Source organism: Ambystoma mexicanum, chromosome 10 (assembly GCF_040938575.1).
Source record: "Ambystoma mexicanum isolate Mex_15411 chromosome 10, UKY_AmexF1_1, whole genome shotgun sequence".
Taxonomy (NCBI): Eukaryota; Metazoa; Chordata; class Amphibia; order Caudata; family Ambystomatidae; genus Ambystoma; species Ambystoma mexicanum.
The window spans coordinates 1620351205-1620364301 of record NC_090932.1 but is presented as its reverse complement, the minus strand read 5'-3'; positions in this window follow the sequence as shown (position 1 = coordinate 1620364301).

Sequence of the window (13097 nt, the reverse complement as noted above, 5' to 3'; positions counted from 1 at the left end):
AAGGTAAGGCCATGTACCATAATCATTTTGCGTCCAATTTCTTTTCATTCAAGACAGTACATGCAAGGAACTAGTCACATGTTCTGAGTTTAGTCAAATTATTTTTCTATTTTTTTAAAGTTATTCAAATACTTATCCACATGTGAATAACGTGTATAGTTCCAAGAACCAAAACGAACCTTGCATTGAACCTTTTATGTGTCATTTAATTTTTTAACACATTGGTATTCATAGAGAATTGTTGATCTTTACTTTTCAGAACTTTCCACAATGCCTGCCTGTTCCATTGGCGGTTGCCCTTCGAAGACCCATAATAAACCTGAAGGTACTATAATGCATGTTTTCCCTAAGACAATAGATCAGATAAGAGAATGGGTCCGATATTGCGGATATCCACCGTCTGAGCTTGAAAGTAGAGTCCTAGAAGTCTTTGCGGACAAGAGTGGTGATCGATACCGCATCTGCAGCAGGCACTTTAGCTCAGACATGTACTCCACATCATTGCTAATAAAGAAGAACACACCGCGAGCGAAGCGAAAATTGCTCTCAACCGCTATTCCCACTCTATTCGTCCACATCCCTCCACTGGTGAGTCAAGTTTACGTATTTATCTCTCGGCCTTGCGGTAGTGTGTAGCATTAGCTAACAATAATTTCCCCATTTATGTATCCACTCAATATGAAGGCGGAAGATTCTCCATCCGTGTTGTTATTGCAGTCATCAGCCACTTCAAGCGCCTATCGGGTAATCTTACTTGGCTATTCTGCCACTGACTTGTTTTAGGCATGTAAATCAATAGTTTTAATTTATCGTGTAATTATTTTACCTAATGGTACACCCTTGTACTCGTCCTCTAGTCTTTGTTTTCAATTATAATTATTGTTATCCAAAATAATGCAAGTACTGTCTTTCAGGGAGATGCTGAGGAGTCCAACGTATTGACGACCACCGTTGATGTCACTCAGATGCTCGAGGTACGTTTCCGGACAGTTCCATCGATGGAGATCATCAGATCTTGCATTCTTGTAGCGTGATTGTTACACACAATGTTTCTTTTGTTTTTAGCCATTGATATGTCCTTCTGTCGTCGCCCTCCTATGTGTCTTCTTTTTTCAATATTGTGTTCATTACTAATGAAAGTCCTATGTTTCAGGGAGTCGATGGAGCATTAGTCCAAGAAGAAGGGGGAGCATGCAGTTACGGGTCGGCGCAACAGCTTGCAGAAGTGTGCACGGCAGTTACATCGTCCCTTGATGTTCTTATGCATTTCGAGGTATGGATACTGACAGTTCGATCAAGCGAAATCATATGACGTGATTACATCCGCTATACTTCCTTCTTTATTAACGCAAGTACTATGTTTCAGGGAGATGACGGAGCTTCTTCTACAAGAACATCACCCCTAGTAGTTGATGCAGATCTCTGGGTGGTGACACTTCCAACGATCGAGCAAATGGAATCATATTTACATATCCATTATTTATTTTAGACAACTGATCATTTGTGCAGGTCTATTTAGATGAGCCGTTGACGCCTGCACAAAGTTTATGTTCTTTTTAACAAAATAGAAAACCATACTAATGCAATTACTGTGTTTCAGGGAGTTGCTGAAGCGTCATCTTCAATAATATCATCAATGGAAGTCTATGCGGAGCCCGAGGTATGGATCTTGACAGTTCCATCTAACTAGATCAACAATGCGTGAATAATTGTCGTTTGAATGTTCTACACAATGCGTTCATTCGTGTTTTGCTATTGAGATGTACGTATGGGTATTGGTCCCCAAGTACATTTTGTGTTTTCGATATTATTTTACATACTAATGAAAGTTCTATGTTTCAGGGAGTCGATGGAGCGTCAGTGCGTGATGGATGTGCTTATCAGGAAAACATAGTCGTTGCAGCGCAAGAGGAAGTGGAGACATGCACACACGAGTCGGAGCAACAGCGTCCTGATGTTGAAGTTCGAGGCAAGAAAGTTTCAAAGAAAAGAAAGCAAAAGAAGGTTAGTGTCCTGGTCACTATATTATGTTGTTTTTCACTGTTAATAGTTCAATACTGTAAGTTGTGTTTAAACTGAACATCCCTTTTCCAATCTGTCCTCTAGTTGCGAGTGGGTGTACGAACTAGATCTACACAGACAGTGAAGCGAACGAGAGATGTTGCTTGTCAAACCTTTTGGCAGGGACTTGAGACTGGAGATGCATCGTGCCAATGGGAAGAATATGAAGTGATTGACAACGGAGCTATACCACCACCAGCCATTGATAGTGAATGTCCTCCTGGTAGTTCGGATGCAGTCGGAGATCAATTCACAGAATCCACACCCGCAAAAACTAAGACCGCGAGAAAGTTGAAGAAATTGTTTTATTCACCTATCGCCGGAGAAGGAACAGATGTTGCAATGGAAGAGAATGAAGTGGACGACAATGAAACACCATCAATATCACTGAACATAGCGGAAGACGATATCAGAGATTCTACCTTTCATGTGAGTGACATGTCCTCAACGTTACAGGCCGAACCAGCTGGGATGCAGAGTGACAGTATAAGGAAAGAGGCCAAATTCATTGTATTCGATAGTTGTTTGATTGATATTATTATTCGTATGAAATGTGGGCATTCGGTTGGTGGGGAAGTATGTGGGGAGCCATTGATTAATGTGACTCGTGCAATTCGAGGCACTAACCTTAAAATACATGCCACCTGTACAAAATATCATCCTTTCTCATGGTCTGCACAACCCATGCTGGGGCAACTGCCAGCAGGCAATCTACATTGTGCAGCGACTGCACTTTTTAGTGGTTCAAGTTTTAAAAAGTTAGAGTCTTTCTTTCAGTTTGTGGGAATCCATTTCATTGCGAAAACTCAGTTCTACAAACACCAAACCGATTATCTATTTCCAGCCATTAGCGAAGCTTGGAGAATGGAAAAAATGTCTATTGATAGTACATTCGCAGGCAAACGGTTCAGGCTAGCCGGTGATGGACAGTGCGACAGCCCAGGATTTTCAGCCAAGTACTGCACCTACCACTTTCAGGACATGGAAAGTAAGAAAATTGTGAGTTCGGTGGTCGTGTAGGTGTCACAAAGTACATCCTCAGTGGCCATGGAGAAAGTTGGCTTTGTAGCATCATTGCAAGAACTACAATCGCGGGGAATGGTGATCGACCTGATAGCCACGGACAGACACGTTTCAATTGCCAAGACAATGAGAGAAGAGTACAAAAATATAAATCACCAATTTGACGTTTGGCATCTTGCAAAAACAATCAATAAAAAAATGTCGGCTGCAGGTAAAAAAAAAGATATGCAAGGTATTTCACAGTGGTCCAAGTCAATCAGCAACCATCTTTGGTGGAGCTCAAAAACATGTGGAGGGTCGTTGGAAATTCTACTGGAAAAATGGCGGTCAGTAATGCTACACTGTAGCAACGTTCACCGCTGGACCACAAACCAACATTTCCACAATTGTGAACATGGCCATTTGTCCACAGAGGAGGCACGGAAGAAGAAGTGGTTGATTCCTTCATCACCCACTCACAAAGCCATTGAAAAGATTGTATTTGATAAAACTATAACAAGAGATTTGAGGGGACTCAGGGAATTCTGCCACACAGGAGATTTGGAGGTGTTCCACAATATGTGCCTAAAGTACAGGCCAAAACGATTGCATTTTGGCATGGAGGGCATGATAAATCGGACTCTTCTAGCGGTCTTGGCACATAACCATAATGTTGGCCGTCAACAAAGTAGGACGACCGGAACTTTAGGGACGCTTCGCTACAATAAGGCCTTCACTAAAAGAAGTAAACAATGGGTGATCAAACCAGTGTTTGAGGATATGCAATATGAGTTTATTGAGAGACTTATTGTTGATGTCCTAGATAGGCACATACGTGGAGTTGTGAACGAACCTGTGCAGGGGACAACTGCATTGCCACCCAACATTGCCTCTGTTCCATGTCCACCTAAAGCAGAGCTCATTGAGAAATACACATCACGGTTTAAATGATTGTAATTTGATTGTCTGTTCTCTCGAGTCTCCTCATGTCGCAGGCCTATTGAATATGTGTAGCTATGTATTGTGTAAATAAAAGTGATTGCTCAGTGTACATGCAATGTGTCTCTCCACCCTTGTTCATTTGCGCATTAAATTAAACCAAACAGTAATATAAATCATTTTTCAAAAAATATAGAATGTCTCCGTATTTATGGTTCGCTGGGGCTGCAAATGCACGCAGACAAAATGCAAAGATGGAGTGTAAATTTCAAGTCCTGTGAGATGGCCTTACACTGAATGTAGCTAACTAGGAATGTGTGCTCGAAGGTCAGCTGCTTTGATTTTTTGCTCGGGTGCCGGAATGGCCCACGACTCAGTATAAGGTTCTATTGTTATTTGACCTTGACAGGCCGGGACCATCCCGAAAGACTTCTTTTTGGGGGTGTGGGGCAATAACGTAAGAAACGATAATGAATATAATTTCAGAAACGAAAGCCATTTAATGTTCTTTCATTAGAAGAAATAACGTCGGCATAGAAGGAGTGGTATTTCGGGGCTGCCCTACGCACAGACACAATGGAAAATGCAAATATAATGTAAGTAACTCTTTAGATGAGTTTATACCGCAATTTAATTACTATACAGTAGCTTTAAAGACGGGTTAAGTTGTACTTGTTCGTTCTATGTGGCATATTGTTTTGTACCGCGCACTATCTTGAGGAGAACCATCTCCTTTTACGGAAGCACCTCAAAACCTTCCTCTTTGCTTCTGCTTTCTCTCTCCCTCTCCCCTGCTACAACTGGTCCACTGTCTGCGACCTCGGTCCTGGGCCCTTCCACTCTCCACCTGCACTGCCTCCCTGTCAACCCCTGCACTGGGGGACTGTCTCAGTATCCTACAGCCCCCCCTTGACGTATAATACCCAGTTGCACTGTCATAGCTATGAAATAATTTCCCGACCTAATATATAAAATGAATAATTTTTATAAAGATCTGATGGTGATACTAATTTCATTTTTTATGTTTTTAAAACAGGTACATCCTTCATTATTGTATGTGTCACGAGTACCAGACACCGGCGGATGGCTTTTTCAACCGCCAGTTGCTTCTCCGCGTGAACAACGTTACCACCCTGACCATTTTATGGGACGATCGCCAAGTACAAGTATGCCCTTGCGCGGTACTAACGGCTAGATGCAACATACAGACCGTTGTGGTGGCCTAGTGCCTCGTTGTTGGAACAGCCATGCGATTATCAGTGCGACCGAAGAGCTTATTTTATCGTAAACCAACACCCTGTGTACTCCACACGAACATCGCTTGCCTCAAGACGAACTATTTTGGATCGAGAGCAAAGAAAAATGCAAATCGCTGAATATTCTCTAAACATTTGATGTGCAATAAATGTACTTTGCCAAATGTACAATCTTGCCGTTTGCTTTTAAACCACAGTTTCATATTCCGAATTGTGGCGCTGTATTGTGAGATGATCTAAGACCCTGTGTACAGCAAAGGAACATCGCTTGCCTCAAGACGAACTATTTTGGATCGAGAGCAAAGAAAAATGCAAATCGCTGAATATTCTCTAAACATTTGATGTCAAATAAATGTACTTTACCAAATTTACAATCTTGCGGTTTGATTTAAAAGTACAGTTTCATATTCCGAATTGTGGCGCGCTGTGTTGTGAGCTGATCTGTGTTGGTTTCCGGGTTCTGTGTGGAGTCGCGTAGAAGACGCCTGGGCGCGTTTGCCTACGCAGCACAGTCACGTCACGGATAGAGGCGGGGAATATGAATGTTTTGATCAAGTCTGTTTCAGGGGCGGGGGATTTGATTTAGTGCCGCAAAAGCAGGTGAGCCAGGTCGATGGGGGGAAATGATAGGATTATCAGAAAATGGCGGCTGATTTCGAGTGCGTTAATGGACGAAAAGTCAGGTAAGGTCCATAGGAAAGTTTTCTACGATCTACCGATTTATGCTTAAAAACACATGGCCGAACCGTAGGAACAATAAAAAAAAAGTCCCGGAACTATCCTTTAAATCTTTTGTGTAATTCAAATGGAAGCCAAGTCGGTGGTGTGCTGGGGTGGAACGAGAACTAAAAGTGGCCCTGGAAATGCTTCTCACAGTGGCCCCATATTACAAGGGTGGACAAGGTAGTTTGGGGAGTTCTCCCAACAGAGCATTTGGAAAAGAAAATGTGTAACCACACAGAAGAGGCCATGGTGCAGATACGCATCAGGAAATCTCCAGACTTCATTGTAGGCCAGTCCACTCCTGTGTAACCACACAGAAGAGGCCATGGTGCAGAGACCCACCAGGAAATCTCCAGACTTCATTGTAGGCCACTCCACTCCTGTGTAACCACACAAAAGAGGCTATGGTGCAGAGACCCACCAGGAAATCTCCCGACTTCATTGTAGGCCAGTCCACTCCTGTGTAACCACACAAAAGAGGCCATGGTGCAGGGACCCACCAGGAAATCTCCAGACTTCGCTGTAGTCCAGTTCATCCCTGGGTAACCACACAAAAGAGGCCATGGTGCAGAGACCCACCAGGAAATCTCCAGACTTCATTGTAGGCCAGCCCACTCCCGTGTAACCACACAGAAGAGGCCATGGTGCAGAGACCCACCAGGAAATCTCCAGACTTCGCTGTAGTCCAGTTCATCCCTGGGTAACCACACAGAAGAGTCCTATGGTGCAGAGGCACACCAGGAAGTATCCAGACTTCCCTGTAGGCCAGTCCGCCCCTGGGTAACCACACAGAAGAGGCCATGGTACAGAGACCCACCAGGAAATCTCCAGACTTCATTGTAGGCCAGTCCACTCCTGTGCAACCACACATAAGAGGCCATGGTGCAGAGACCCACCAGGAAATCTCCAGACTTCATTGTAGGCCAGTCCACTCCTGTGTAACCACACAGATGAGGCCATGGTGCAGAGACCCACCAGGAAATCTCCAGACTTCGCTGTAGACCAGTTCATCCCTGGGTAACCACACAGAAAAGGCCTATGGTGCAGAGGCACACCAGGAAGTATCCAGACTTCCCTGTAGGCCAGTCCACCCCTGGGTAACCACACCGAAGAGGCCTATGGTGCAGAGGCCCACCAGGAAATCTCCAGACCTTGCTCTAGGCCAGTCCACTCCTGTGTAACCACACAAAAGAGGCCCATGCTACAGATGCCCATCAGGAAATCTCCAGACTTCCTTGTAGGCCAGTCCACTCCTGTGTAACCACACAGAAGAGGCCTTGTTGCAGAGACCCACCAGGAAATCGCTAGACATTGCTGTAGGCCAGTTCACCCCTTGGTAACCACACAGAAGAGGCCCGTGGTGCAGCGGTCCACCGGGCAATCTGTGCTCCCTATTGCCCTGCCTCTGGCCTGCCTGTTGTGCTGGCCACTCTGGGTGAGTCTTAGCGTGATCATGTGTGATGATGCAGGAGAAGCTCAGAGAAGGCTGTGTGAGTGTTGAATGAAGGTACCATGCACATGTCCGCTGGGACCAAGAAAGCTTAAGTACTGGTTACCTGTGGCCTCCCAGGTGATTCTTACTGCACCTGATGTCGTGCAATAGAATACGTCCTCCTTGTCGCAAAAGAGGCTTTGGGTGGGCTTGGTGTGTGTCTGAGTTCCAAGATGTCCTCAAGGGCCTTAGGGAAAGCCGAGGACAGTGGCGAAATACAGGGTCACCAGCAGCTCGGCAGTAAAGGACTCCAGCTCGGTTCCAAAAAATGTTCAACCCCTCTGTCGGGACACAACATTTTGACTGCCTCTGTGGGCCTGAGAACTGTCACAAAAATAGACTTCTACACACTTTGCTAGCATGGCCGTGCCAGCAGTGCCTGGGTTTCACTAAAAGACTTTTCTCTGAGTTCGATAGCAGCGTGCCCGGGTCTCCGAGAACATGGGCATAGACACCACCATTAAGGCCCTAGTGGTTAACGTGTAGGAGTGAGGAACACTCATAGCGGTGTTGAACATAGATGAAACAAAGAAAGATCCAACTTCAACCAATGCCGCCAACTACATGGTGCCACAAAAGGAAAATGTGAAACCAGGCTATGTGGAGACAGATGAATACGTCACCCAGAACTTCTCCTTCTCCCCCGGCCAGTACAGCACAGGTGAGAAACGATACTCACTAAGACAATTGTACTGCGCGTATCCCGGATATGGAAACAGCCTAAGCTGAAGATGGCAAAAGTAGCCAAACTAACATAACAGTCCACTTGTTTTTTTTCCTCCCCTCGGCCCCCTCCAGCACTATCTGAAATGTCTCCAGGCCTAGTACGATAGTCGCTTGTTATGTTCCTCCCCTCCCTTTCTGCACCCCTCTCCCTCGCCTTTTGTTTTTCTCCGGCTCTACCAAAAATGTCGTCAGGCCTAGTACGGTAGTCGCCTGTCTGTTTCCATTTCCTTCCCACTCTCCCCCTTCCTTCCTTATCTATGTCTTAGCTCTTGCACTACCTGAAATGTCGTCAGGCCGAGTACGATAGTTAATTTCACATCCTTACTGTTCATGGCCTGTAAGAGTGTCATTGTATTTTGCCTTGTTCCCTCCCTTGCTTTGAAACACATTGTGTATGGGCGCTATATAAATAAACTATCATATCATATCATATCATGCATTAGGCACAAAGCAAATGTGCACTCAACATGAAGAACATGCACAATAGGTCATATATGCATTTATACATGAAGAATACTAATATACCATCCATAGACATGAAGGACATTAACACAATCGATGTATAAGCTGAACACAACATGAAAGACACAGGAATACTGCTCAGTAGCATAGAAAAACAAGTATAGTGGGGCAGCCATCTTCTTCAAAATAGGAGGCACAGCATAGTTTTAAATAAACAAAGGCCTCAAGACTTCTAGAGAATAAAGAATGCTAAATGCACAGAAATGCAGAACTGTGCAGAGCTCAGACAGTAGCTAACAACCAGAGCCAAGGTTACAGTGAAATAAGGGGGGATGGGAACGAAGGCGGCGCAAAGGCACAAGATAGCAGTTCCCAGGATGCCAGCAGTATACTCCCAGATTAATTAAACTTCATAAGAAGCACAACTGACCTTTGTTAGCCTTTGTTAGCCAGGTGCAGTGAAACAATAAGCCAAGCAGTGAAACTATAAGCCAACAGACTCCATGAAGAATAACTCAAGAGTGTCTACAGTGGCAACAGAAAACAACACGTACATTAACATTAGCTAAATTCTCGATAAAAACCGGTTAAATCTATCCCAAAAACGGTCCCATCACACGTGACCCACAATTGGAAAACATTGTCTATGCATTTGATGTGAACACAGATAGGACAGCTGCCGTACTCCCTACACAAACACGAGACGCTGCACAAGTCCAGCTACAAAGAAATCACCCTGGCTCATGACCTAGGAATAAGGGATGGTAACTTTTTTAATTGGAAGAAAAGCAATCGTGGACCTCTCTCACCCTACTCTCCATCCGGCTCACGTCTTGACAACCTGCCAATTGTCCGAGGTTGGTTAGCAGAAAGCCAACCTATCACAGTCCCTGGTGTTATGCCGCCCATCACGTTATGTGCCAACCAACCCCTTGTCGCAGAGATGACACAGTTTAACCTTTATCAATATAGAGGTTGTCTCAGAAGGAGCCATCAGACAAGTGTAACCCAATTAGATTTTGGAACCCGATAGCGTGTATATGTAGCGACCACCATTAACCAATCCTCATTCCCTTTAGGTTTTTGTAGGCTGATAAAATGTGATGACGACATTATGATATGATATGATAGGTTATTTATAATGCACTTAATATCCAGAGGTTTCTAAGTATGGACCCGGGGTTTGAATCTGTGTTGCTCCGTGTCGTCTCGTTTCCAAGGCGAGCGCGTTGCCCCTGAGCTATCACCCCGAGACCTTACGATGAAGTGGCACTACTTAAATCGTTGTTTGTAATGAATGAGCCAAGAGCTGCAAGGTTCTAATGCTTGTATGCTGTCCCTGCTTTATTTGACTGATAATAAAGCTGGACTTTGCCTCGCACTTTGTCTACTTCGTCTTTGAGTCTGGTTTGGATTGACTCCAGGTCCTCTGGGCTACTAGAGGCTTTTTTGAACCATCTTAACACTACAAAGAGCGGCGCCCCACTGTGAATTCCCAACGTTCTTAAACGAGGAAGCCATTTATCTGAGAGTGATGGCAGGTTGCCTCTCCTCAACTTGGCAAAAACACCTTCAGAAGAAGCCCATCTCGCTTGCAGACACAGTAGAACTTGCAAGAGTGGCTAAGAGAGTGGAGGCATAGGCAGCTGGCATGAAAGCGCCCACACAGGACCCTAGAGAACAATTTGCCTGCCAGCGGAAGAAGCACAGAGCCCGAGCAGAAGAACACTACTCCCCAGGTGCAACACCAGACATATTTCAGAGGTGTGCCTAGAATAACGAGGCCGAGCTATTGTCCATGTGCCATGCCGTCCACAACTAGTCACCCCAATCAACAGAGAGTGAGAGACCGAGACATTCAACCTCATTACGAGTTTGGTGGCATCTCGGCAGTAATACCGCCAAACAGTATTGCCGCCATCACCACTTTGGTGGTATTACCACCAGCGGTATTACTACCAGATTACAAGTGGTGGTAGGTGGTGTTAGTCTGAATTAATTGGAGTCCATAGTATTCCATGATCATTTCAGCAGTACTACCACTGGCGGTATTACAACTGGTAGTAATACCGCTGATTTTGCCATTTTTGGGCAGTAGGGCAGTGGAATTACCTCAAGTATTCTGATGGAGGTGTTTCCTCTGCCTTACCTCCAAACCTGTAGTTTGGCGGTGTGGTAATGCGGCAGTAATGCAGCGGTAACTCGTTAACATGGCATTCCCACCATTTCTTACCACACTGCAGAACTCGTAATGAGACCCACTGTGTTCCCGCACGAAGAAGATTTGTTACGGAAATGTAAGACAAACTAAAATGACCCCTGATCGGAACGTGCAGGTGCACGAATGGGATGATGGCCTAACGAGAAGCCTGCGGAAGACACATGGCGAAGCAAATATAAGAGCACGCGTGCTAAGGAAAGGACACTAGAAGGCGAGAGAGCGAGAAGGTGGGGCGAGGGAATTAGCCATCAGACCATACAGGGACCTATTCCTGTGCATACGTGCCACATTGTACCCCCTCAGCTGCCAACCGTTTGCAGAAGGGGCGGGCAGCGGGAGAGGCGTGTGTTTGTTATGGTTCATATAAAAGCAGCAGGGGCGTTGCTAGGGGGGGGGGGGGGGCTAAGGGGGCTATAGCCCCTGATCTTTTGGTTGTAGCCCCGGATAGAATCTCAGGAGCTACAGCCAAAAGACTAGCTAGCCCCCAGTTCCGACATCAGCTTAGCCCCGGGTCTTTTCCAGACCTAGCAACTCCCTTGAAAAGCAGAGGGAGTGGTGCTTGCATATTTCAAATGCAATCAATTCAAGAGTGGTGCCAGGTCTGGAAAAGATCCGGGTCTACGCTAATGTCGGAACTGTCAGGACTCAGGGGTAGCTAGACCCTGAGCTTCTATCTGGGGGTAGACCCAAAAGACCCAGGGTTACAGCCCCACAGCCCCTCCTAGCAACGCCCCTGCGTGCAGTGTCAGTGTGCAATTGCACACCTCAGATACGTGTCTGTAAAGTTCAGATACAAACAGTGTGCGTGTTGGGTGTGTGTATAGGACAGCCAAGCACAGAGTGGTGGCTGTGTGCGTTCAGGCACAATATATGTGAGCAGATTCTATCTTTGTAGAATTCAAATATGAGGCGTGTCAGTGGTGTGCTTGCACAGATTAGATACAGCAGGTGTTTGTTTACTTAGGACACAAGAAGCCAGTGGCGTGTTTGCACAGTTCAGACATTTGCAGTGTGACAAGTGTGCGTGTGTACATTTACATTTCAGTTTTAAGAAGTGACACTGCATGCGAGCCAGCTTTCACCAGGATACAGAAAACTACAACTCCGCTGCCCCCACTCCCGCCCCCAACCCTGACAAATGTGAGCAAGAGACCGAGTTCGGCGGGTAGCCCCTGGCCTACCAGGAGTGGACCTCATCACGAGTGTATCCTGGCTGCAATACCGCCCAACTGTAATAGTGTTAGCGCGCACCGGTCCAATCACAGGTCAGCCATTAATGGTCAATCCCCATCCCCCATTGGGTCCATTGGATCCAATGGGGCATGTTCAATACTAATCCTGCGCGCTAATAACGTGAGCGGTAAAAGCCACCGAAAACAGGGCACTAATTGGGATTTTCACCTACAGAAAAAAGCTGGAGGTAAATTTTGCACCCAACTCGTGATAGGGCCAGTCCTTGAAATGCGGCGGTAATACCATTACTGCCGCATTATAGGGCTACCGCCCAACTCGTGATGAGGCCCAGTGAATCCAGCAGCTCCTTTTCAGAGGAAATTAGAAAATGAGAAAAAACGTCGTAGGATTTCGACACAGAGCACGAGAGCTTTCAAGAAGAGTCACTCAACCTGCTGAGCTACCGTCCCAGCTGGGTGTCTCAGGATTCATCGCTCATCTTTCAAAGAATTCGATGTCTGATATTGATCTCGTACACAGGTCATACCACTACATTGACAACAATGCACTTCCTGTAAATGACGTCATAGCAGAATTGGGTTTCACCCGCAGCAGTACCTGGTTTCATTTCGTGTAGAGTCGGAAAAAAGAAAATGTAAACATCCCTGGGGGCAAAGGGAGAGGCTCCTGCCCCTGTTGCTATAGAACTGAGGCATCTTTTGCACACATTCACTGATGGCCTGTGAGTGAGAGTATTTGTTCTGGCAGTGAGTGGGGTCTGTTTCTTCCTGTCATTCATGAGTAGTGTCGCTGATGTGCGTGTGCACTGCCGCCACAAGCAGTGTGAGTGGGAACTCTTTCTTCATGTTATACATGAGCACTGTCAGTGATGTGATTGTGCACTGCCGCTGTAAGCAGTGTGAGTGGTGTCTGTTTCTTCATGTGATTCACAAGCAGTGTCACTGATGTGCGTGTGCACTGCCGCCAGAAGCAGTGCGAGTGGTGCCTGTTTCTTCATGTTATACGTGAATGTCAGTAATGT